Source organism: Dermacentor variabilis, chromosome 2, assembly GCF_050947875.1.
Source record: "Dermacentor variabilis isolate Ectoservices chromosome 2, ASM5094787v1, whole genome shotgun sequence".
Classification (NCBI taxonomy): Eukaryota; Metazoa; Arthropoda; class Arachnida; order Ixodida; family Ixodidae; genus Dermacentor; species Dermacentor variabilis.
Window position 1 is genome coordinate 219,530,369 of NC_134569.1, and position 24,833 is coordinate 219,555,201.

The following is a 24,833-nucleotide window of genomic DNA, read 5'->3' on the forward strand; positions in this document are numbered from 1 at the left end:
TTATCTTCCCCCAGCTCCGCTGGTCTCTGGTGTTTGCGATAGCAGAGCCACGTATTGCTAACTCTGCGCTTTCGCACAACTTTACTGGCCAGCCTTACGTCAGCTCCACTGGTCTCTGGCGTTTGCGATAGCAGAGCCATGCAGAAATGTTTTCTTGACGCTGCCAAGCACGCAAATTGGCCCGGGCTTGCCTACTTCTGTTTCTTCCTTCTTCACTGTCTTCAACACAAATTCAAAAGCCTGAAGAGTTCTCAAAAATCCACGTTCACGTAGACGACACTCATGAATTATGTCCTTGCACTACAGCTTGTTCGCTTGTCGGAATCTGTTGGCTGACTCTCGGACCGTCAGCGCCAGTACGGTATTCGAACCGCTGTCTACGGCAGAGATGGAGCTCAGCCCCGACATCAGTCCGCCCATGACAGAGAAGGTCTGGTCCGCTGGGGGGTTTATGATGGCACGCCTCAATCCTTCTCCAACAGTGGTTCAAAGCGTGTTTCTTTGCAGTGGATACTTGGGCACCAAGACATGGGAGGAATCCGCGTGCTCATGACTTCACACTTGTAAGTAGTTTTCCGGGTCCTGCGTGCTTATGGCCATCCGAATTTACGCCAAGGGAACACAGAAAGACTTTGCACAAGGAACGCACATCCCTTCTAACAGAACTTCGCGCCGGTGCAGTCGCCTTTGCTACTGTCCCGGCCAACCTCTCGCGAGAAGACCGCGCTCATCTCCGACGACTTCTCGGAATAGATTGAATTTTGGGACCGTCGCCTGTATACTAACTACTACTAACTAAATTCAATAGTGACTCCTCTTTTTCGTCACCGTATTAAATGCCTACTTGGGCTACCAAAATGCCCGACCTGCATGGAAGATCCTTCCATAGAGCATTGCCTATGGCATTGTCCTCTCATTCAAGCTGCAGTCAACCCTCGCCACCATTCCCACTAACATGCAACCACAGTCACGGAGGCACTGGCTCGCCCCACCACTCCATGCATCTAATATTCTGCCCGTGCTTATCAAGAACGTCATAAACCCGTTGGGTGAGGTCTGACGGCTGACTGACCAGGGGTGAACGCCTGGCATTGAAAGGTTTTTCCCCTCTTCGAATTCGCTTTTTATCAGAGCCTTGTCAAAGACAAGGTGAAATACTTCTAAAGAGAGCACACTTCCATATAACCCAGCTGCCCAATTGACTAACACACCAAGCGGCTAGACGGAAGAGTCACCACTAATTTCCGGTTTCGCTTTTCTCGATACCGATAAGAGCGGCCGGTGTGAATGCTGGAATGCGTTGCTCGTGACGACCGGCGACAGCACGGTATCCGATGCTTTTATACATGTTAGAGGGTCTATTTTAATATGTTGTTTCTAGCTAGTTGACTACATGCATTTAAGGGCAAGACTTTAATTCTTTAAAACATTACATTGCACTTAACAGTACCGTTACATGCATGGTAATACTAGCGGGTCTGATGCGTGTTCAACTTGTCCAGCCGCGATGAAGTGAGACCTCAATAATGATGAAATACTTATTGCACTGCATTAAATGTAACAACAATTTCAAAGTGTCGCCGTTCCTTGCAGGTTAGAAGCATAATGAGGAACACTGACAAATATAACACAACAGGAAAGCAATACAGTACAGAACAGTCAGAGGAAAACCACATTTTGCCAGGCATAAACGTGCAACAAATAAAGCTACTACAACCACACAACGATTTCTCCATGGTAAACGAAAAGAAAAATCCAAAAGAACGAGTAATTTGCAGTTGTATTCGTGCCTCTGGCATCCTAGCACTATACGCAGTTACAGTCACACACAAATATCAAGCATACAAAATATACATAATACAGGGTGTCTACCAACCGGGAAAACCACGAATTCTCAAGGAATTCGAATAGTCTGGAAATACTCAGGGAAAAATCAGGGAATTTGTGTTTCTATCAGGATAAATTAGCTGTAATTATATTGAAAGGGGACGAAAGTCGTGTTAATGCTGGCTTCATAACAGACGAATCGCAACGAACCGTTGTTGACGCGTGTCATCGGCGCAAAGTATTGCCAGAGTAGTTAATCACTGATTTTGCAGACGCCCGATTTTTCGGACATACCCGATAATTCGCACGGCGTCGCGGTACCACCACGTGCTCCATAGAGTCAATGTATGTTGCTCTGACTGCAGGTCTGAAATGGCATTAATCAAAGCCACCATCGCCGCCATTTCGATCTTCTCGCCACCTCGAACCGGTGCTCTCGCACGCAGATCCGCTAACAGCCGTACCCACCACCGCGCAACGTTCGGGCTAAGCTGCTTCTAAGTTCGCTAGCTTCATGCCGTGTGGTGCCGTGTTTTTCATTGAAAGAATTCGCCGCTGTCAGCAGTGGCACCGACTCCGCCTTTTTAATCCTCGCGATTGGCTTCGAAGCTCGCAAACCACAGCGCGTTGCGTACTGCTAGTCTTCGACAGTTAGCTTTGCCTCAATACAGAATTGTTAAGCGGTGAAGCATAAGTGTGGGGAGAGGCAATTGTCAGGGACACTGTATGCATTCCTTAATTATACGCGGAATCCCTGGCTCCGGACAGGCCGCCATTAAAATATGAACCTGGCAACGTTTAACGCTAGACCGTTATCTAGTGAGGCGAGTCTAGCAGGGCTATAGGAGGAATTAGAGGGCAGTAAATGGGATATAATAGGGCTCAGTGAAGTTAGGAGGCCAAAAGAAGCATATACAGTGCTAAAAAGCGGGCACGTCCTGTGCTACCGGGGCTTAGCGAAGAGACTAGAACTAGGAGTCGGATTCCTGATTAATAAGAATATAGGTGGTAACATAGAGGAATTCTATAGCATTAAGGAGAGGGTGGCAGGTCTAGTTGTTAAACTTAATAAGAGACACAAACTGAAGGTTGTACAGGTCTATGCCCCTACATCCAGACATGATGACCAGGAAGTCGAAAGCTTCTATGAAGACGTGGAATCGGCGATGGGTAGAGTGAAAACAAAATACTCTATACTGATGGGCGACTTCAACGCCAAGGTAGGCAAGAAGCACGCTGGAGACAAGGCAATGGGGGAATATGGCAAAGGCACTAGGAATAGAAGGGAGAGTTATCAGTAGAGTTTGCGGAACAGAATAATATGCGGATAATGAATGCCTTCTTCCGCTAGCGGGATAGCCGAAAGTGGACGTGGAGGAGCCCGAACGGCGAGACTTGAAATGGAATAGACTTCATACTCTGCGCTAACCCTGGCATCATACAAGATGTGGACGTGCTCAGCAAGGTGCCCTGCAGTGGCCATAGGATGGTAAGAACTCGAATTAGCCTAGACCTGAGGAGGGAACGGAAGAAACTGTTACATAAGAAGCCGATCAATGAGTTAGCGGTAACAGGGAAAATAGAGGAATTCCAGGTAAAGCTACAGAACACGTATTCGGCTTTAACTCAGGAAGAGGACCTTAGTGTTGAAGCAATGAACGTCAATCTTGTGGGCATCATTAAGCAGTGTGCAATAGAAGTCGATGGTAACTCCGTTAGACAGGATACCAGCAAGCTATCGCAGGAGACGAAAGATCTGACCAAGAAACGCCAATGTATGAAAGCCTCTAACCCTACAGCTAGAATAGAACTGGTAGAGCTTTCGAAGTTAATCAACAAGCGTAAGACAGCTGACATAAGGCAGTATAATATGGATAGAATTGCACATGCTCTCAGGAACGGAGGAAGCCTAAAAGCAGTGAACAAGAAACTAGGAATTAGCAATAAACAGATGTATGTGTTAAGAGACAAAGCCGGCGACATCATTACTAATATGGATGAGGTAGTTCAAGTGGCTGAGGAGTTCCATAGAGATTTATACAGTACCAGTGGCACCCACGACAATAATGGAAGAAAGAACAGTCTAGAGGAATTCGAAATCCCACAGGTAACGCCAGAAGAAGTAAAGAAAGCCTTGGGAGCTATGCAAAGGAGGAAGCCAGCTGGGGAGGCTGAAGTAACAGCAGATTTGTTGAAGGATGGTGGGCAGATTGTTCTAGAGAAACTGGCAACCTGTGTACGCAATGCCTCATGACCTCGAGCATACTGGAATCTTGGAAGAACGGTTTTCACTGATACTGATCTTGGAAGAACGCTTTTCACTGATACATAGGGTGGTATTAATCAAATTACAATGTTCCTACACCGTCTGGCAGTGGACTTTTTTTTTCTAAGCGTCTAAAGTACACAAAGATTTCAACGAAAGGTTTTCTTCACGGCACCCAAATACTCCCCATGTTTATATATACCGACATTTGGGCGCAATACATAGACTTGTAAGCTATATAGAATACCACTCCTTCTTCCCGTTATCGTGTACATATAGCGTAGCTGCACGGTTAAAAGAAGGACATGTTTTGGGGGGTAAAAAAAGAAGAGAAGAGCCACCGGTGGCGATTTCTTGCCGCAACCTCCGCTACTGTTAGGGCAACGCCGGTATTTTTTGGTGGGGATTAATTTAGGCGTGAATTGCCAGACATACCACTCAGGTCTACGACCGAATGGGTTATGTCAGCAACCACAGAGCGTCATGCTTCTAGCCACTTTAAGCTGCTTTGAAGAATGACGCAGCGGAGTTAGCAGCGCCCCCCAAGTGCACATCCCACGAATTGGAGCCATGCTCCGGGCAGGGGAGACACTTGTACCCTTTATGCGGTGGGTCTCCGCCGGCGGTGGGATTCGAACCCGCCACCTCCCGAAGCCGAGGCCGGTGCCCTAACCACTGCGCCACGACTTCGGTGACATTTCGAATGTTAACATCGTGTTTTGTGTGCGGGAACGCTTTCTCCCGCTTACCTACTCCGGAATCCTTTTGTTCCCTTCTCGCCTGAGGCAAATCTGCCCTTTTCATGGTGCGACCGCGCATGCGCCCAGGCCTAGCGGGTTAGTCGCGAAACGTCTTGGAAGGGTCGTGCGCAAACCCGCATGCCGGGAAGTCCCCTGTAAAAGAAAAGAAAAAAAGTAAGCGCTCGAACGCACGCCGCTACAAACGCTCGTGTCAGGTATTGCCTTGAAACTCCACTGGTAGCTCGTCAGCGTCAGCGCGGTGCCGAAAACATGTGTAGCTTAAGACTGCAAGTCAACTTTTAAACAGAAAGCGACTAGGTTGTCGTATGGACTGCGCCGTGAGGCTACGTTGTTGCCGCCCTTCATTGATGGCTGGCCAATTCATTAAGCAAAAGCCCTTGTGTTACACTTGGGCAACGCTTTAACATATCACGTTGAGGACGAAGTCTTGTTGCAAGGTCGGCCCTCACATGCTGGTGGTGGCAGCGCGCGCGTGGCTTCACGTACTCATTCAAGGCGCGGTAAGACTGGGTCGATACGAAACCGGCAAGACGCTCACGTCAACGAGTGACCAACTGTTCAGTACAATGCGTCACTGAAAGCAAACTATCATATCAGGCCGAACACGACGCAGCCGACGAGCGCGAGTTGCCGCACGGCGACGGGCTTTCTTGCCAACAGCACCGCGAAAATCACTGCGTCGGCCAACGAAGCCTAAGCGATCGGCTATCAAACTGACGACGCGAAATGGTGACAGCGCCTTCGCTTGTGTGTCTAATTAATCGCCGTCAAAGTGTGGAAAAACTTGCCTGAAAGTTGAAATGCACAAGATTCAACCCTCCCACGCCATCCGTGCACATGAAGTTTGAGTCAATGCTGATGCTGTTCAACGAATGTTAAGCCTAATGCCGTCGTGCTCGTGTACACACTTTTGGTGGACTTGAGCTGAAAGGGAAGCAGTTAGAACGAATGAAAGAGCTTTTATAGCTCAGTGCGGTCGTTCGCGATTAGAAATGACTACACTCCACTTCGCAAGGCGCGTATACACTATAAGCGGCAAGCGGTGACACAGCGTTGTGCCAAAATCTGTGCGCCACCGTTGCCGTATGTGTCCGTTCGCATTCGCTACGTAGATCGTTGGGGCAATATTTGCAGCTAAGCCGACACATTAGTCAATTCCAGAGATGCATTGTTTGCCTCTGCGTCAAGCGAGAAACAAGAGCCGGTGCATTTGGTTTACACCAGAAGAAACAACTGCCTCTCTCAGTTGTACTACCTGTGTCAGCGATGGCGTCCAACTTTACGCGAGAGAACGACACGGTCTGTAAATGAGCACTTAATTTATGCGAACACAGTTTTCTCAAAAACGTTTCCTGGTACGCGCAAACTCCTGAGTATGATGGAGTTCAAAAAAACGATAATCAGAAATAAATTAACAGCCCGTAATATGTTATCTGGATCACAGTTGTCATTGTTGAAGTGGCTCGGCAGCTCATATTGTCGCGTCTCCAGGTGGTACAACTCGGCACATATGCGCAGCTATGTATGTTTTGCTACGTTCAGAGATTATTTCATATCAGCGATGCACCTTTTACAGAATATCTGACGCTCAACGATCTGCGCCTGCAGATGTCTATGCAAACAAGTTTACCGCTTCGATAAATCCGGCGTAGAAGGCTGCGCTCGAATACCTTTTGAATATGCGAAATGTGATAATAATGTTTAACAAAAATACCAAATGCGAGATTCAAGTCTAAAATGAGCGACCTCAAACTCCAAGGGAGCCTTGTCGGCAAAGGGATCTTCACGTGCCTTTATCGGTCGCACCGTTTGCACAACAGCGCACACAGGCCCCCTCACCCAGTAGTCATTGACGGCTTCGTGGCTTCCACGAACGACATTCTGCCCGGAGAAAACATTATTAACGATTATCGATCCGCGAAACGCACACATGAAGCGCACTCACCGTGGGCGCAGGTACACAAATGAACCGGCGAAAGCCCCGACGCCCTTCGAAAATGTTTCCAGCTGTTTGCGGCAGAGGGCAGCACAGGAAAATGAAACGCAATGGGTAATTAATATACAACGATTTCTAAACGCTTCTGGCCCGGTAGTTCTGAAGGAACACTTTCGCAGGCGTACCGACGGCCTTTCACAACTGTGAATACATGCTCGTCAACCACAGGAGTACAAATCGAAGCACGCCAAAACGAATATAAGCGCAAATGTAGAAGAAATAAATGGACGCCACCTGCGACCTTTTCTTTTTTTTCTATTCTTTTGTTTGCTTGATGAAAATCTGTATTGGAACATTGCAACTGTTGTCGTTACGTTATTTGCATAGGCACTAATATGCTTGGAAAGCTTCCCAATCATATTAAAGTGGATCGATGTGTGCATTTTTTAATATCGCGGTGATGTACATACTCTTAATACATGTTTGGACTGTTGATCTACAAGGCGGTAAGAATTGCTCCTCAAATTACTGCGTAGTTGACCATTTCTGGGCACAATCGATCACATAAAAGCAACGCACAGGCAAAAGCACGTAACTTGCTAGTAATTACGAAACTTTCTTCAATTTACTTCGTGACACACTATCCGCATACCGAATATAAGACGACGAGCACTACTAATGCTTATTTATGTATATCTCTTAACCGCTACGTCTCTCTTATGCGGCTTTGCTGAAGGCGTCTTTGTGCTCTAATCTTGCGCAACATTATTTCATCAGCGCAAGAAACAAGTGCAATAGGCAAACCCTCAACAAGGTTGGAAGAAAGCATTTAACATAATCCTAGCTGTCTTGTGCAGCCTACCTTTGCTCATGTGCCCATGCCCTCGAAAATTCATGCGTATATCAGCGGATACAAGTAGACGCGATATAAGGGCCAAGAACACTTCTACATTAAAACACGTGAGAGTATATTGTGTTTATTCATAGAACGACTGTTGAAATACTTATTGAAATAGCAGTATCTAAACAATGCTGGCTGCGTTTTGCGGCAATGCTATCCATCATGCGCCCGTGCTCGACCTGAAGATGTATTTGGTGGATCGGCCCCCGATAACTGGCTCTCGTGCACTTTGAGCCCTCGTCCACTAAAGCAAGACGTCAACCTGCGTTCATGCATCATCTGATCAGGCAGCTCGCTTTCCTCCTTCTCCCCGTATGACCTGTGTTGTTTTTCTACCTCTGCATTTTATTCAGCAATATATCAAATACATCTGTTAAAAAATGGAGCACGCTTATGCTTCGCGTTTAAGAGTGGCACGTGACAGCATTCAAAGATCCCTGACTGCTTCTCACACTTCCCGGCAACTGCAGCATTTGTACCTGTGATGTTTACCGGGAAACGTCGGCTGCGAACGCTAGCCACGAAGGGGGGCTTTCTGGAAGAAATGGTGCTTCCAGCGTGCGGCCCGATGCGGCGTAGGCGAGCGCCATCTGGAGGCATTGCAAGGAACTGGGCGCACCACTCCGTCGCCCCCGAGATACTCACGAGACGGCGCCTGCAAATGGCGGACTCCGTTGGCGGTCCATCAATGGTGAAGCGCTGGGAAAGGCGTTTCTTTGAGTTTTCGCGTAACATAGTTATGTTATCTCGTATTGTAAAATTACAATCCGCCACTATCATGTCTGTCGGTTTGTGTGTATGTCATACGTTACGATTTTTCGGCGTATTTCAGATTGAGGCATTCAATTAAGTCGCCTTCTTGCGCCAAATGGAGGACCTTGGTATGGCTGGTTTGAAAATCATTTTGTCAACAACGACGTCCGACGCCGGCTTCAGACACCATATTTTGGGGGACACCGGGCCCTTAACGCTATCGCGTTAAAGTTGGCTCCAGCAGCTTGTTAGGAGTACGTATACCTGGCGTAAACGTGGCACATTATTTATCGACGACTGGTCGTGAATTGGACCATTCCTATATCGCATACTGAACGAGTATGTTGTAGTTCGAACACGTTCCCAGTTCCTCAAGTCGTCTACGTGTCCATATTGCAACAGGCAGAAATTTGACAATTTTGGCACATACCAAGAGTCTCTTGCGCTATTCTCGTCGATACCACAACCAGCAGATACCCAATGGTTAAAGTTGAATCGCCTCCAGTTTGAAATTGTGATCGGTAGGCTGACGATCATTGAAACTAGGCGAAATTGGTAAATAAAGGCTACATTTCATCACCGAATGTACACCGAGCTATCGTTTCAGAGTTTGACTTTGGTCTTAGCCAGTCAAAACTGACATCAGGCGCGAAAGAAAACAGTGAATGGATTGCGGTATGGGCCGCCTAAACTGTATAGTCATTTTGTATAGAATTTTTTTTCACTGATACGTAGGGTGGCATTAACCAACTTACAATGTTCCTACACCGGCTAGCAGTCGACTTTTTTTTTTCTAAGCGTCTAAAGTACACAAACATTTCAACGAAAGGTTTTCTTCACGGCACCCATAGTCCCCATGTTTATATACACCGATATTTGTCCGCAATATATAGACCTTTAAGCTATATAAAATATCGTTCCTTGTTCTCCTTATCGTGGACATCAAGCGTAGCTTCACGGTTAAAAGAAGGACATGTTTTGGGGGTAAAAAGAGAAAAAGAAGGGGCACCGGTGGCGATTTTTTGCCGCAACCTGCGCTACTGTTACGGCAACGCCGGTATTTTTTGGTGGGGATTAATTTAGGCGTGAATTGCCAGAGATGCCACTCAGGTCTACGACCGAATGGGTTATGTCAGCAACCACAGAGCGTCATGCTTCTAGCCACTTTAAGCTGGTTTGAAGAATGACGCAGCGGAGTTAGCAGCGCCCCCCAAGTGCACATCCCACGAATTGGAGCCATGCTCCGGGCAGGGGAGACACTCGTACCCATTATGCGGTGGGTCTCCGCCGGCGGTGGGATTCGAACCCGCCACCTCCCGAAGCCGAGGCCGGCGCCCCAACCACTGCGCCACGACTTCGGTGACATTTCGAATGTTAACATGGTGTTTTGTGTGCGGGAACGCTTTCTCCCCCTTACCTACTCCGGAATCCTTTTGTTCCCTTCTCGCCTGAGGCAAATCTGCCCTTTTCATGGTGCGACGGCGCATGCGCCCAGGCCTAGCGGGTTACTCGCGAAACATCTTGGAAGGGTCGTGCGCAAGCCCGCGTGCCGGGAAGTCCCCTGTAAAAGAAAAGAAAAAAAGTAAGCGCTCGAACGCGCGCCGCTACAAACGCTCGTGTCAGGTATTGCCTTGAAACTCCACTGGTAGCTCGCCAGCGTCAGCACGGTGCCGAAAACATGTGTAGCTTAAGACTGCAAGTCAACTTTTAAACAGAAAGCGACTAGGTTGTCGTATGGACTGCGCCGTGAGGCTACGTTGTTGCCGCCCTTCATTGATGGCTGGCCAATTCATTAAGCAAAAGCCCTTGTGTTACACTTGGGCAACGCTTTAACATATCACGTTGAGGACGAAGTCTTGTTGCAAGGTCGGCCCTCACATGCTGGTGGTGGGAGCGCGCGCGTGGCTTCACGTACTCATTCAAGGCGCGGTAAGACTGGGTCGATACGAAACCGACAAGACGCTCACGTCAACGAGTGACCAACTGTTCAGTACAATGCGTCACTGAAAGCACACTATCATATCAGGCCGAACACGACGCAGCCGACGAGCGCGAGTTGCCGCACGGCGACGGGCTTTCTTGCCAACAGCACGGCGAAAATCACTGCGCCGGCCAACGAAGCCTAAGCGATCGGCTATCAAACTGACGACGCGAAATGGCGACAGCGCCTTCGCTTGTGTATCTAATTAATCGCCGTCAAAGTGTGGAAAAACAAGCCTAAAAGTTGAAATGCACAAGATTCAACCCTCCCACGCCATCCGTGCACATGAAGTTTGAGTCAATGCTGATGCTGTTCAACGAATGTTAAGCCTAATGCCGTCGTGCTCGTGCACACACTTTTGGTGGACTTGAGCTGAAAGGGAAGCAGTTAGAACGAATGAAAGAGCTTTTATAGCTCAGTGCGGTCGTTCGCGATTAGAAATGACTACACTCCACTTCGCAAGGCGCGTATACACTATAAGCGGCAAGCGGTGACACAGCGTTGAGCCAATATCTGTACGCCACCGTTGCCGTATGTGTCCGTTCGCATTCGCTACGTAGATCGTTGGAGCAATATTTGCAGCTAAGCCGACACATTAGTCAATTCCAGAGATGCATTGTTTGCCTCTGCGTCAAGCGAGAAACAAGAGCCGGTGCATTTGGTTTACACCAGAAGAAACAACTGCCTCTCTCAGTTGTACTACCTGTGTCAGCGATGGCGTCCAACTTTACGCGAGAGAACGACACGGTGTGTAAATGAGCACTTAATTTATGCGAACACAGTTTTCTCAAAAACGTTTCCTGGAACGCGCAAACTCCTCAGTATGATGGAGTTCAAAAAAGCGATAATCAGAAATAAATGAACAGCCCGTAATATGTTATCTGGATCACAGTTGTCATTGTTGAAGTGGCTCGGCAGCTCATATTGTCGCGTCTCCGGGTGGTACAACTCGGCACATATGCGCAGCTATGTATGTTTTGCTACGTTCAGAGATTATTTCATATCAGCGATGCACCTTTTACAGAATATCTGACGCTCAACGATCTGCGCCTGCAGATGTCTATGCAAACAAGTTTACCGCTTCGATAAATCCGGCGTAGAAGGCTGCGCTCGAATACCTTTTGAATATGCGAAATGTGATAATAATGTTTAACAAAAATACCAAATGCGAGATTCAAGCCTAAAATGAGCGACCTCAAACTCCAAGGGAGCCTTGTCGGCAAAGGGATCTTCACGTGCCTTTATCGGTCGCACCGTTTGCACAACAGCGCACACAGGCCCCCTCACCCAGTAGTCATTGACGGCTTCGTGGCTTCCACGAACGACATTCTGCCCGGAGAAAACATTATTAACGATTATCGATCCGCGAAACGCACACATGAAGCGCACTCACCGTGGGCGCAGGTACACAAATGAACCGGCGAAAGCCCCGACGCCCTTCGAAAATGTTTCCAGCTGTTTGCGGCAGAGGGCAGCACAGGAAAATGAAACGCAATGGGTAATTAATATACAACGATTTCTAAACGCTTCTGGCCCGGTAGTTCTGAAGGAACACTTTCGCAGGCGTACCGACGGCCTTTCACAACTGTGAATACATGCTCGCCAACCACAGGAGTACAAATAGAAGCACGCCAAAACGAATATAAGCGCAAATGTAGAAGAAATAAATAGACGCCACCTGCGACCTTTTTTTTTCTATTATTTTGTTTGCTTGATGAATATGTGTATTGGAACATTGCAACTGTTGTCGTTACGTTATTTGCATAGGCACTAATATGCTTGGAAAGCTTCCCAATCATATTAAAGTGGATCGATGTGTGCATTTTTTAATATCGCGGTGATGTACATACTCTTAATACATGTTTGGACTGTTGATCTACAAGGCGGTAAGAATTTCTCCTCAAATTACTGCGTAGTTGACCATTTCTGGGCACAATCGATCACATAAAAGCAACGCACAGGCAAAAGCACGTGACTTGCTAGTAATTACGAAACTTTCTTCAATTTACTTCGTGACACACTATCCGCATACCGAATATAAGACGACGAGCACTACTAATGCTTATTTATGTATATCTCTTAACCGCTACGTCTCTTTTATGCGGCTTTGCTGAAGGCGTCTTTATGCACTAGTCTTGCGCAACATTATTTCATCAGCGCAAGAAACAAGTGCAATAGGCAAACACTCAACAAGGTTGGAAGAAAGCATTTAACATAATCCTAGCTGTCTTGTGCAGCCTACCTTTGCTCATATGCCCATGCCCTCGAAAATTCATGCGTATATCAGCGGATACAAGTAGATGCGATATAAGGGCCAAGAACACTTCTACATTAAAACACGTGAAAGTATATTGTGTTTATTCATAGAACCACTGTTGAAATACTTATTGAAATAGCAGTATCTAAACAATGCTGGCTGCGTTTTGCGGCAATGCTATCCATCATGCGCCCGTGCTCGACCTGAAGATGTACTTGGTGGATCGGTCCCCGATAACTGGCTCTCGTGCACTTTCAGCCCTCCTCCACTAAAGCATGACGTCATCCTGCGTTCATGCATCATCTGATCAGGCAGCTCGCTTTCCTCCTTCTCCCCTTATGACCTGTGTTGTTTATTCTACCTCTGCATTTTATTCGGCAATATATCAAATACATCTGTTAAAAAATGGAGCACGCTTATGCTTCGCGTTTAAGAGTGGCACGTGACAGCATTCAAAGATCCCTGACTGCTTCTCACACTTCCCGGCAACTGCAGCATTTGTACCTGTGATGTTTACCGGGAAACGTCGGCTGCGAACGCTAGCCACGAAGGGGGGCTTTCTGGAAGAAATGGTGCTTCCAGCGTGCGGCCCGATGCGGCGTAGGCGAGCGCCATCTGGAGGCATTGCAAGGAACTGGGCGCACCACTCCGTCGCCCCCGAGATACTCACGAGACGGCGCCTGCAAATGGCGGACTCCGTTGGCGGTCCATCAATGGTGAAGCGCTGGGAAAGGCGTTTCTTTGAGTTTTCGCGTAACATAGTTATATTATCTCGTATTGTAAAATTACAATCCGCCACTATCATGTCTGTCGGTTTGTGTGTATGTCATACGTTACGATTTTTCGGCGTATTTCAGATTGAGGCATTCAATTAAGTCGCCTTCTTGCGCCAAATGGAGGACCTTGGTAAGGCTGGTTTGAAAATCATTTTGTCGACAACGACGTCCGACGCCGGCTTCAGACACCATATTTTGGGGGACACCGGGCCCTTAACGCTATCGCTTTAAAGTTGGCTCCAGCAGCTTGTTAGGAGTACGTATACCTGGCGTAAACGTGGCACATTATTTATCGACGACTGGTCATGAATTGGACCATTCCTATATCGCATACTGAACGAGTATGTTGTAGTTCGAACACGTTCCCAGTTCCTCAAGTCGTCTACGTGTCCATATTGCAACAGGCAGAAAATTGACAATTTTGGCACATACCAAGAGTCTCTTGCGCTATTCTCGTCGATACCACAACCAGCAGATACCCAATGGTCAAAGTTGAATCGCCTCCAGTTTGAAATTGTGATCGGTAGGCTGACGATCATTGAAACTAGGCGAAATTGGCAAATAAAGGCTACATTTCATCACCGAATGTACACCGAGCTATCGTTTCAGAGTTTGACTTTGGTCTTAGCCAGTAAAAACTGACATCAGGCGAAAAAGAAAACAGTGAATGGATTGCGGTGTGGGCCGCATAACTGTATAGTCATTTTGTATAGAATTTTTTTTCACTGATACATAGGGTGGCATTAATCAACTTACAATGTTCCTACACCGGCTAGCAGTCGACTTTTTTTTTTTCTAAGCGTCTCAAGTACACAAACATTTCAACGAATGGTTTTCTTCACGGCACCCATAGTCCCCATGTTTATATACACCGATATTTGTCCGCAATATATAGACCTTTAAGCTATACAAAATATCGTTCCTTGTTCTCCTTATCGTGGGCATCAAGCGTAGCTTCACGGTTAAAAGAAGGACATGTTTTGGGGGTAAAAAGAAAGAAAGAAAAGGCACCGGTGGCGATTTTTTGCCGCAACCTCCGCTACTGTTACGGCAACGCCGGTATTTTTTGGTGGGGATTAATTTAGGCGTGAATTGCCAGACATACCACTCAGGTCTACGACCGAATGGGTTATGTCAGCAACCACAGAGCGTCATGCTTCTAGCCACTTTAAGCTGGTTTGAAGAATGACGCAGCGGAGTTAGCAGCGCCCCCCAAGTGCACATCCCACAAATTGGAGCCATGCTCCGGGCAAGGGAGACACTTGTACCCTTTATGCGGTGGGTCTCCGCCGGCGGTGGGATTCGAACCCGCCACCTCCCGAAGCCGAGGCCGGCGCCCTAACCACTGCGCCACGACTTCGGTGACATTTCGAATGTTAACATCGTGTTTTGTGTGCGGAAACGCTTTCTCCCCCTTACCTACTCCGGAATCCTTTTGTTCCCTTCTCGCCTGAGGCAAATCTGCCCTTTTCATGGTGCGACGACGCATGCGCCCAGGCCTAGCGGGTTAGTCGCGAAACATCTTGGAAGGGTCGTGCGCAAACCCGCGTGCCGGGAAGTCCCCTGTAAAAGAAAAGAAAAAAAAGTAAGCGCTCGAACGCACGCCGCTACAAACGCTCGTGTCAGGTATTGCCTTGAAACTCCACTGGTAGCTCGTCAGCGTCAGCGCGGTGCCGAAAACATGTGTAGCTTAAGACTGCAAGTCAACTTTTAAACAGAAAGCGACTAGGTTGTCGTATGGACTGCGCCGTGAGGCTACGTTGTTGCCGCCCTTCATTGATGGCTGGCCAATTGATTAAGCAAAAGCCCTTGTGTTACACTTGGGCAACGCTTTAACATATCACGTTGAGGACGAAGTCTTGTTGCAAGGTCGGCCCTCACATGCTGGTGGTGGCAGCGCGCGCGTGGCTTCACGTACTCATTCAAGGCGCGGTAAGACTGGGTCGATACGAAACCGACAAGACGCTCACGTCAACGAGTGACCAACTGTTCAGTACAATGCGTCACTGAAAGCACACTATCATATCAGGCCGAACACGACGCAGCCGACGAGCGCGAGTTGCCGCACGGCGACGGGCTTTCTTGCCAACAGCACCGCGAAAATCACTGCGCCGGCCAACGGAGCCTAAGCGATCGGCTATCAAACTGACGACGCGAAATGGCGACAGCGCCTTCGCTTGTGTATCTAATTGATCGCCGTCAAAGTGTGGAAAAACATGCCTGAAAGTTGAAATGCACAAGATTCAACCCTCCCACGCCATCCGTGCACATGAAGTTTGAGTCAATGCTGATGCTGTTCAACGAATGTTAAGCCTAATGCCGTCGTGCTCGTGCACACACTTTTGGTGGACTTGAGCTGAAAGGGAAGCAGTTAGAACGAATGAAAGAGCTTTTATAGCTCAGTGCGGTCGTTCGCGATTAGAAATGACTACACTCCACTTCGCAAGGCGCGTATACACTATAAGCGGCAAGCGGTGACACAGCGTTGTGCCAATATCTGTACGCCACCGTTGCCGTATGTGTCCGTTCGCATTCGCTACGTAGATCGTTGGGGCAATATTTGCAGCTAAGCCGACACATTAGTCAATTCCAGAGATGCATTGTTTGCCTCTGCGTCAAGCGAGAAACAAGAGCCGGTGCATTTGGTTTACATCAGAAGAAACAACTGCCTCTCTCAGTTGTACTACCTGTGTCAGCGATGGCGTCCAACTTTACGCGAGAGAAGGACACGGTCTGTAAATGAGCACTTAATTTATGCGAACACAGTTTTCTCAAAAACGTTTCCTGGTACGCGCAAACACCTGAGTATGATGGAGTTCAAGAAAGCGATAATCAGAAATAAATTAATAGCCCCTAATATGTTATCTGGATCACAGTTGTCATTGTTGAAGTGGCTCGGCAGCTCATATTGTCGCGTCTCCGGGTGGTACAACTCGGCACATATGCGCAGCTATGTATGTTTTGCTACGTTCAGAGATTATTTCATATCAGCGATGCACTTTTTACAGAATATCTGACGCTCAACGATCTGCGCCTGCAGATGTCTATGCAAACAAGTTTACCGCTTCGATAAATCCGGCGTAGAAGGCTGCGCTCGAATACCTTTTGAATATGCGAAATGTGATAATAATGTTTAACAAAAATACCAAATGCGAGATTCAAGTCTAAAATGAGCGACCTCAAACTCCAAGGGAGCCTTGTCGGCAAACGGAACTTCACGTGCCTTTATCGGTCGCACCGTTTGCACAACAGCGCACACAGGCCCCCTCACCCAGTAGTCATTGACGGCTTCGTGGCTTCCACGAACGACATTCTGCCCGGAGAAAACATTATTAATGATTATCGATCCGCGAAACGCACACATGAAGCGCACTCACCGTGGGCGCAGGTACACAAATGAACCGGCGAAAGCCCCGACGCCCTTCGAAAATGTTTCCAGCTGTTTGCGGCAGAGGGCAGCACAGGAAAATGAAACGCAATGGGTAATTAATATACAACGATTTCTAAACGCTTCTGGCCCGGTAGTTCTGAAGGAACACTTTCGCAGGCGTACCGACGGCCTTTCACAACTGTGAATACATGCTCGTCAACCACAGGAGTACAAATCGAAGCACGCCAAAACGAATATAAGCGCAAATGTAGAAGAAATAAATGGACGCCACCTGCGACCTTTTTTTTTCTATTATTTTGTTTGCTTGATGAAAATGTGTATTGGAACATTGCAACTGTTGTCGTTACGTTATTTGCATAGGCACTAATATGCTTGGAAAGCTTCCCAATCATATTAAAGTGGATCGATGTGTGCATTTTTTAATATCGCGGTGATGTACATACTCTTAATACATGTTTGGACTGTTGATCTACAAGGCGGTAAGAATTTCTCCTCAAATTACTGCGTAGTTGACCATTTCTGGGCACAATCGATCACATAAAAGCAACGCACAGGCAAAAGCACGTGACTTGCTAGTAATTACGAAACTTTCTTCAATTTACTTCGTGACACACTATCCGCATACCGAATATAAGACGACGAGCACTACTAATGCTTATTTATGTATATCTCTTAACCGCTACGTCTCTTTTATGCGGCTTTGCTGAAGGCGTCTTTATGCACTAGTCTTGCGCTACATTATTTCATCAGCGCAAGAAACAAGTGCAATAGGCAAACACTCAACAAGGTTGGAAGAAAGCATTTAACATAATCCTAGCTGTCTTGTGCAGCCTACCTTTGCTCATATGCCCATGCCCTCGAAAATTCATGCGTATATCAGCGGATACAAGTAGATGCGATATAAGGGCCAAGAACACTTCTACATTAAAACACGTGAAAGTATATTTTGTTTATTCATAGAACCACTGTTGAAATACTTATTGAAATAGCAGTATCTAAACAATGCTGGCTGCGTTTTGCGGCAATGCTATCCATCATGCGCCCGTGCTCGACCTGAAGATGTACTTGGTGGATCGGTCCCCGATAACTGGCTCTCGTGCACTTTCAGCCCTCCTCCACTAAAGCATGACGTCATCCTGCGTTCATGCATCATCTGATCAGGCAGCTCCCTTTCCTCCTTCTCCCCTTATGACCTGTGTTGTTTAGTCTACCTCTGCATTTTATTCAGCAATATATCAAATACATCTGTTAAAAAATGGAGCACGCTTATGCTTCGCGTTTAAGAGTGGCACGTGACAGCATTCAAAGATCCCTGACTGCTTCTCACACTTCCCGGCAACTGCAGCATTTGTACCTGTGATGTTTACCGGGAAACGTCGGCTGCGAACGCTAGCCACGAAGGGGGGCTTTCTGGAAGAAATGGTGCTTCCAGCGTGCGGCCCGATGCGGCGTAGGCGAGCGCCATCTGGAGGCATTGCAAGGAACTGGGCGCACCACTCCGTCGCCCCCGAGATACTCACGAGACGGCGCCTGCAAATGGCGGACTCCGTTGGCGGTCCATCAATGGTGAAGCGCTGGGAAAGGCGTTTCTTTGAGTTTTCGCGTAACATAGTTATATTATCTCGTATTGTAAAATTACAATCCGCCACTATCATGTCTGTCGGTTTGTGTGTATGTCATACGTTACGATTTTTCGGCGTATTTCAGATTGAGGCATTCAATTAAGTCGCCTTCTTGCGCCAAATGGAGGACCTTGGTATGGCTGGTTTGAAAATCATTTTGTCGACAACGACGTCCGACGCCGGCTTCAGACACCATATTTTGGGGGACACCGGGCCCTTAACGCTAGCTATCGCGTTAAAGTTGGCTCCAGCAGCTTGTTAGGAGTACGTATACCTGGCGTAAACGTGGCACATTATTTATCGACGACTGGTCATGAATTGGACCATTCCTATATCGCATACTGAACGAGTATGTTGTAGTTCGAACACGTTCCCAGTTCCTCAAGTGGTCTACGTGTCCATATTGCAACAGGCAGAAAATTGACAATTTTGGCACATACCAAGAGTCTCTTGCGCTATTCTCGTCGATACCACAACCAGCAGATACCCAATGGTCAAAGTTGAATCGCCTCCAGTTTGAAATTGTGATCGGTAGGCTGACGATCATTGAAACTAGGCGAAATTGGCAAATAAAGGCTACATTTCATCACCGAATGTACACCGAGCTATCGTTTCAGAGTTTGACTTTGGTCTTAGCCAGTAAAAACTGACATCAGGCGAAAAAGAAAACAGTGAATGGATTGCGGTGTGGGCCGCATAACTGTATAGTCATTTTGTATAGAATTTTTTTTCACTGATACATAGGGTGGCATTAATCAACTTACAATGTTCCTACACCGGCTAGCAGTCGACTTTTTTTTTTTCTAAGCGTCTCAAGTACACAAACATTTCAACGAATGGTTTTCTTCACGGCACCCATAGTCCCCATGTTTATATACACCGATATTTGTCCGCAATATATAGACCTTTAAGCTATACAAAATATCGTTCCTTGTTCTCCTTATCGTGGGCATCAAGCGTAGCTTCACGGTTAAAAGAAGGACATGTTTTGGGGGTAAAAAGAAAGAAAGAAGAGGCACCGGTGGCGATTTTTTGCCGCAACCTCCGCTACTGTTACGGCAACGCCGGTATTTTTGGGTGGGGATTAATTTAGGCGTGAATTGCCAGACATACCACTCAGGTCTACGACCGAATGGGTTATGTCAGCAACCACAGAGCGTCATGCTTCTAGCCACTTTAAGCTGGTTTGAAGAATGACGCAGCGGAGTTAGCAGCGCCCCCCAAGTGCACATCCCACAAATTGGAGCCATGCTCCGGGCAAGGGAGACACTTGTACCCTTTATGCGGTGGGTCTCCGCCGGCGGTGGGATTCGAACCCGCCACCTCCCGAAGCCGAGGCCGGCGCCCTAACCACTGCGCCACGACTTCGGTGACATTTCGAATGTTAACATCGTGTTTTGTGTGCGGAAACGCTTTCTCCCCCTTACCTACTCCGGAATCCTTTTGTTCCCTTCTCGCCTGAGGCAAATCTGCCCTTTTCATGGTGCGACGACGCATGCGCCCAGGCCTAGCGGGTTAGTCGCGAAACATCTTGGAAGGGTCGTGCGCAAACCCGCGTGCCGGGAAGTCCCCTGTAAAAGAAAAGAAAAAAAAGTAAGCGCTCGAACGCACGCCGCTACAAACGCTCGTGTCAGGTATTGCCTTGAAACTCCACTGGTAGCTCGTCAGCGTCAGCGCGGTGCCGAAAACATGTGTAGCTTAAGACTGCAAGTCAACTTTTAAACAGAAAGCGACTAGGTTGTCGTATGGACTGCGCCGTGAGGCTACGTTGTTGCCGCCCTTCATTGATGGCTGGCCAATTGATTAAGCAAAAGCCCTTGTGTTACACTTGGGCAACGCTTTAACATATCACGTTGAGGACGAAGTCTTGTTGCAAGGTCGGCCCTCACATGCTGGTGGTGGCAGCGCGCGCGTGGCTTCACGTACTCATTCAAGGCGCGGTAAGACTGGGTCGATACGAAACCGACAAGACGCTCACGTCAACGAGTGACCAACTGTTCAGTACAATGCGTCACTGAAAGCACACTATCATATCAGGCCGAACACGACGCAGCCGACGAGCGCGAGTTGCCGCACGGCGACGGGCTTTCTTGCCAACAGCACCGCGAAAATCACTGCGCCGGCCAACGGAGCCTAAGCGATCGGCTATCAAACTGACGACGCGAAATGGCGACAGCGCCTTCGCTTGTGTATCTAATTGATCGCCGTCAAAGTGTGGAAAAACATGCCTGAAAGTTGAAATGCACAAGATTCAACCCTCCCACGCCATCCGTGCACATGAAGTTTGAGTCAATGCTGATGCTGTTCAACGAATGTTAAGCCTAATGCCGTCGTGCTCGTGCACACACTTTTGGTGGACTTGAGCTGAAAGGGAAGCAGTTAGAACGAATGAAAGAGCTTTTATAGCTCAGTGCGGTCGTTCGCGATTAGAAATGACTACACTCCACTTCGCAAGGCGCGTATACACTATAAGCGGCAAGCGGTGACACAGCGTTGTGCCAATATCTGTACGCCACCGTTGCCGTATGTGTCCGTTCGCATTCGCTACGTAGATCGTTGGGGCAATATTTGCAGCTAAGCCGACACATTAGTCAATTCCAGAGATGCATTGTTTGCCTCGGCGTCAAGCGAGAAACAAGAGCCGGTGCATTTGGTTTACACCAGAAGAAACAACTGCCTCTCTCAGTTGTACTACCTGTGTCAGCGATGGCGTCCAACTTTACGCGAGAGAACGACACGGTCTGTAAATGAGCACTTAATTTATGCGAACACAGTTTTCTCAAAAACGTTTCCTGGTACGCGCAAACACCTGAGTATGATGGAGTTCAAGAAAGCGATAATCAGAAATAAATTAATAGCCCCTAATATGTTATCTGGATCACAGTTGTCATTGTTGAAGTGGCTCGGCAGCTCATATTGTCGCGTCTCCGGGTGGTACAACTCGGCACATATGCGCAGCTATGTATGTTTTGCTACGTTCAGAGATTATTTCATATCAGCGATGCACTTTTTACAGAATATCTGACGCTCAACGATCTGCGCCTGCAGATGTCTATGCAAACAAGTTTACCGCTTCGATAAATCCGGCGTAGAAGGCTGCGCTCGAATACCTTTTGAATATGCGAAATGTGATAATAATGTTTAACAAAAATACCAAATGCGAGATTCAAGTCTAAAATGAGCGACCTCAAACTCCAAGGGAGCCTTGTCGGCAAACGGAACTTCACGTGCCTTTATCGGTCGCACCGTTTGCACAACAGCGCACACAGGCCCCCTCACCCAGTAGTCATTGACGGCTTCGTGGCTTCCACGAACGACATTCTGCCCGGAGAAAACATTATTAATGATTATCGATCCGCGAAACGCACACATGAAGCGCACTCACCGTGGGCGCAGGTACACAAATGAACCGGCGAAAGCCCCGACGCCCTTCGAAAATGTTTCCAGCTGTTTGCGGCAGAGGGCAGCACAGGAAAATGAAACGCAATGGGTAATTAATATACAACGATTTCTAAACGCTTCTGGCCCGGTAGTTCTGAAGGAACACTTTCGCAGGCGTACCGACGGCCTTTCACAACTGTGAATACATGCTCGTCAACCACAGGAGTACAAATCGAAGCACGCCAAAACGAATATAAGCGCAAATGTAGAAGAAATAAATGGACGCCACCTGCGACCTTCTTTTTTCTATTATTTTGTTTGCTTGATGAAAATGTGTATTGGAACATTGCAACTGTTGTCGTTACGTTATTTGCATAGGCACTAATATGCTTGGAAAGCTTCCCAATCATATTAAAGTGGATCGATGTGTGCATTTTTTAATATCGCGGTGATGTACATACTCTTAATACATGTTTGGACTGTTGATCTACAAGGCGGTAAGAATTTCTCCTCAAATTACTGCGTAGTTGACCATTTCTGGGCACAATCGATCACATAAAAGCAACGCACAGGCAAAAGCACGTGACTTGCTAGTAATTACGAAACTTTCTTCAATTTACTTCGTGACACACTATCCGCATACCGAATATAAGACGACGAGCACTACTAATGCTTATTTATGTATATCTCTTAACCGCTACGTCTCTTTTATGCGGCTTTGCTGAAGGCGTCTTTATGCACTAGTCTTGCGCAACATTATTTCATCAGCGCAGGAAACAAGTGCAATAGGCAAACACTCAACAAGGTTGGAAGAAAGCATTTAACATAATCCTAGCTGTCTTGTGCAGCCTACCTTTGCTCATATGCCCATGCCCTCGAAAATTCATGCGTATATCAGCGGATACAAGTAGATGCGATATAAGGGCCAAGAACACTTCCACATTAAAACACGTGAAAGTATATTGTGTTTATTCATAGAACCACTGTTGAAATACTTATTGAAATAGCAGTATCTAAACAATGCTGGCTGCGTTTTGCGGCAATGCTATCCATCATGCGCCCGTGCTCGACCTGAAGATGTACTTGGTGGATCGGTCCCCGATAACTGGCTCTCGTGCACTTTCAGCCCTCCTCCACTAAAGCATGACGTCATCCTGCGTTCATGCATCATCTGATCAGGCAGCTCGCTTTCCTCCTTCTCCCCTTATGACCTGTGTTGTTTATTCTACCTCTGCATTTTATTCAGCAATATATCAAATACATCTGTTAAAAAATGGAGCACGCTTATGCTTCGCGTTTAAGAGTGGCACATGACAGCATTCAAAGATCCCTGACTGCTTCTCACACTTCCCGGCAACTGCAGCATTTGTACCTGTGATGTTTACCGGGAAACGTCGGCTGCGAACGCTAGCCACGAAGGGGGGCTTTCTGGAAGAAATGGTGCTTCCAGCCTACGCCCCGATGCGGCGTAGGCGAGCGCCATCTGGAGGCATTGCAAGGAACTGGGCGCACCACATCGTCGCCCCCGAGATACTCACGAGACGGCGCCTGCAAATGGCGGACTCCGTTGGCGGTCCATCAATGGTGAAGCGCTGGGAAAGGCGTTTCTTTGAGTTTTCGCGTAACATAGTTATGTTATCTCGTATTGTAAAATTACAATCCGTCACTATCATGTCTGTCGGTTTGTGTGTATGTCATACGTTACGATTTTTCGGCGTATTTCAGATTGAGGCATTCAATTAAGTCGCCTTCTTGCGCCAAATGGAGGACCTTGGTATGGCTGGTTTGAAAATCATTTTGTCGACAACGACGTCCGACGCCGGGTTCAGACACCATATTTTGGGGGACACCGGGCCCTTAACGCTATCGCGTTAAAGTTGGCTCCAGCAGCTTGTTAGGAGTACGTATACCTGGCGTAAACGTGGCACATTATTTATCGACGACTGGTCATGAATTGGACCATTCCTATATCGCATACTGAACGAGTATGTTGTAGTTCGAACACGTTCCCAGTTCCTCAAGTCGTCTACGTGTCCATATTGCAACAGGCAGAAAATTGACAATTTTGGCACATACCAAGAGTCTCTTGCGCTATTCTCGTCGATACCACAACCAGCAGATACCCAATGGTCAAAGTTGAATCGCCTCCAGTTTGAAATTGTGATCCGTAGGCTGACGATCATTGAAACTAGGCGAAATTGGTAAATAAAGGACACATTTCATCACCGAATGTACTCCGAGCTATCGTTTCAGAGTTTGACTTTGGTCTTAGCCAGTCAAAACTGACATCAGGCGCGAAAGAAAACAGTGAATGGATTGCGGTATGGGCCGCCTAAACTGTATAGTCATTTTGTATAGAATTTTTTTTCACTGATAATAGGGTGGCATTAATCAACTTACAATGTTCCTACACCGGCTAGCAGTCGACTTTTTTTTTTCTAAGCGTCTGAAGTACACAAACATTTCAACGAAAGGTTTTCTTCACGGCACCCATAGTCCCCATGTTTATATACACCGATATTTGTCCGCAATATATAGACCTACAAGCTATATAAAATATCGTTCCTTGTTCTCGTTATCGTGGACATCAAGCGTAGCTTCACGGTTAAAAGAAGGACATTTTTTTAGGGTAAAAAGAAAAAAAGAAGAGGAACCGGTGGCGATTTTTTGCCGCAACCTCCGCTACTGTTACGGCAACACCGGTATCTTTTGGTGGGGATTAATTTAGGCGTGAATTGCCAGACATACCACTCAGGTCTACGACCGAATGGGTTATGTCAGCAACCACAGAGCGTCATGCTTCTAGCCACTTTAAGCTGGTTTGAAGAATGACGCAGCGGAGTTAGCAGCGCCCCCCAAGTGCACATCCCACGAATTGGAGCCATGCTCCGGGCAGGGGAGACACTTGTACCCTTTATGCGGTGGGTCTCCGCCGGCGGTGGGATTCGAACCCGCCACCTCCCGAAGCCGAGGCCGGCGCC